The sequence below is a fragment of the Miscanthus floridulus genome, chromosome 19 (assembly GCF_019320115.1).
Source record: "Miscanthus floridulus cultivar M001 chromosome 19, ASM1932011v1, whole genome shotgun sequence".
Lineage (NCBI taxonomy): Eukaryota > Viridiplantae > Streptophyta > Magnoliopsida > Poales > Poaceae > Miscanthus > Miscanthus floridulus.
This window is the reverse complement of record NC_089598.1, coordinates 103,275,077-103,278,108: the sequence shown is the minus strand read 5'-3', so window position 1 is coordinate 103,278,108 and position 3,032 is coordinate 103,275,077. Positions and strand designations below refer to the sequence as shown.

Here is a 3,032-nt window from a genome sequence, read left to right as displayed (position 1 = left end):
GGACCCATCGCTCCGCTCCAGGTCACTCAATTCACAGGACCGGGCCTGAACACACCCCGCTAAGGTTCGTGCCCGTGCTTGCGCGGTGAAAAAATCTAAATGTCTAGAGGAAGGGAACCATCTTGTCGAACGCAAAAGAAAATAGAAAACACGAGAAAAAAAAACAAGTACAAACCCGTTGCACCGGCCTAATTAGGTCGTCACAACGGGCGAAGGCAGCGGCGCTGCCCCATCATCGTTCTTGAAGGTGATGCTGTACCAGTGATCCATGTACAGCGTCTCTCTACAGAGATGTACGGTGAAGCCTTCCTCCGAGCCCGAGCCTGAGCCACCGTCACGACCACTCGCTCGCGCGCTGAGCACGTCCTGCACGGTGACCTTTGGCGGGCTCCGGTAGTACCCGTACGACTGCAGTCTGCCGCGCACGGGCAGGAGCTCGAGCAGCACGCTGACGTGCATGGGGGCGGCGCTCGCAGCTGACGATGGCGGCGAGCACCCTCCGCCAGAACCGGGCGTCGAAGTTGGCCCTGAGCAGCGTGCCGAGCACCCGCGCGTCCAGGAACGTGCGCTCCAGGTGCTCGGAGATCTCCCGCGCCACCGCCGCGACCCGCGGGCCGGCGCCGCCGAACGCGAACGCCTTGAAGTAGTACCAGTACTCCTCCTGCTGCAGCGTGTGCAGCACCACGGGGTCCGCCGTGCCGAGCCGGGCGAGGTCGGCGTCGCGGCACGTGAGCAGGAGCTTGCTCCCGTCGCCGAGCGGGGTCGGGGACGACGCCAGCGCGGCCCACGCCGCCTCGTCCATGGGCCAGGCGTCCTCGAACACGAGCAGCGACGGCCCCTCCGCGAACCGTGGCTCGCCGAGGATGCGGCGCACGCCGGCGAGGTACTCCGGCCCGCCGCTCTCCCACAGGTACTGCCCCGGGAGGCCGCCCGCGCGCACCACGTCGGGCGTCTCGAACCACTCGATGCGCGCGAAGTGGCCGCGCACGCGCTCGTCGTCGCACGCGTGCTTCACCAGCGTCGTCTTGCCCACCTTCTTGGCGCCCACCACGGCGAGCACGCTCAGGTACGACGCCCGCCCGCTGGGCGCGCGCTGCACGCGCTCCTTCTCCACGTGGCGCCCGAACACGCACCGGTCCATGTACAGCGTCGTGCGCACCGGCCGGTGCACCTTCCGCGGGTACCCTTGCACCAGCAGGATGAACTCGCGCATGTAGTCGCGCGTCAGGGCCTCCAGCTCCTCGACCACGGCGGCCAGCCTCTCTGTCCCGCCGCCGCCGCCCAAGATCAGGCTCGTCACGCGGGAACGCTTCGCCCTGTCGAACGACGGGCAGAGCGCGAACGACCTCTTGCCCGCGTTACTGGCGGCGGCGTCAGTTGTAGTGTCGTCACCGTCGACGTCATCGTCGTCGTCGTCGCCGACGGCGTTCCGGCTGGCGTCGTCGAGGTCGGTCACCTCGAGCGCGAAGCGGCCGCGGTACATCCCCTCGCGCCTGGAGGTGGGAGAGCAGCTGCTGGTTGGTGATGTGGCGGCCCTCGGCCTCCTCGACCATGCTGCCGATGTTGCCCAGCAGCCGCCGCCGGTGCAGCTCCCTGGCGCTCGGGGAGGGCCGGGGGAGGCTGTCGAAGAGGAAGGCGAAGATCCGGCCGAGGATCTCGGACAGCGCCGCCGGGACGACGACTTCCCTGGTGAAGTCCATACTGATACCGGCTCAGTGACTCGCTCACCCACTGTGGCCGGCCGTCTCCAAGAATTCGGCTGGGAAATGAAGGAAGACATATATAGATAGACGACATCCGAGTCTCCGCCGTGTCGTGTCGACGTCGACGACACGTACGATACGCATACGTATCCTCCAGTTGTGTGGCCTGATGGCCTCTGCCCTGGCATGCGCGCAAGGGCTTTTGACTCCTGCTGGTCTCTCCTGGTTTCATCCTGCCTGCCGGTGCCGACTGCCGTACGCCCAAGGGACGTACGCTTGGTCACCGTGATGGTGATCGATCTCTGGTGACCATCTCCGTGGCTACCATGGTAGTTGAGATCTCAGGTGAATTTGCTCGCCCCAATGCGGGAACAAGGCAAACATACTAGAGAAAAACTTACCTTGTATCCATATTGGGGTCAACTGATAAATAACACAAATACACTCCTTCTCAGTCGCTTTTTGTGCTGCTTATCCATTAGTCGACACGGCCGAGCCCGTGCCTGCGCCCATGCTGGACCACACCCGCGGCCATGGCTAGGGGTCCGGCGAGAACCTCGTCGGTGTCTGGTAAGTTCACCGCCCTCTCTCTCCGACTCTCCCTCTCTTCTCCATATCTGGTGGGCATAGAAGGGGGTTCGGGGAGGCAGGCCGACCAGGCGGTGGGGACTTCGGCGGGTGGTGTTAGGGCCCTTGCAGCGTTGGAGACCGCCAGGCCAAGTCGGGGAAGGGGCGTCACGATGAGCTCGCCGACACTCTGCCCTAGGGTTAGGGTGGTGGGGTTGAGGGGTGGGTGGGTTTGCAGGCGGCGCGCGCGAGGCGGCTCGCCGCCAGCTGTTAGTGGGGGGGGGGGGGGGGGGGCAGGGGCGGGGCGAGGACGAGGCTCGCCGCCGGTGACCTTCCTTGTTTTGGGGGGAGGGCGGGGTCGTTGGGCGGCGGTGGCCGGCGGTGAGGCAACCACGCACCGGGAGTGGCGGGGGATGAGGCTGTGGGGGAGGTAGGGCGCCGGAGAGCAAGAAGAAGCGGTTGGAGAAGATGGAGAAGACAGGTGGGGGAGGTGACGTCACAGAGACAAATAATGGAAACAGTATCAACTGAATAAAGATATTTTTTTAGAAACTGGATCCCTCCTAAATACAAACATAATAGTATTGTATGTATGTTTTTTTTGAAGTGTCACGGGGGCGGAGAATTCCCCACCTGAATATATTGCAATGGAGTGCTAATATAAATTACCACTCAAAAGGATACACTAGAGAACGCACACTTACAACACACCACCACCAACAACACACGCGAGAGAACGGAGGACAACCACAAAACACAGAA

General features: G+C 63.3%; 1 pseudogene; it reads right to left on the bottom strand.

The window, feature by feature from the left end:
• Positions 1-2,189, bottom strand: LOC136529372 (disease resistance protein RGA2-like; annotated as a pseudogene).
• Positions 2,190-3,032: the final 843 nt, after the last annotated feature.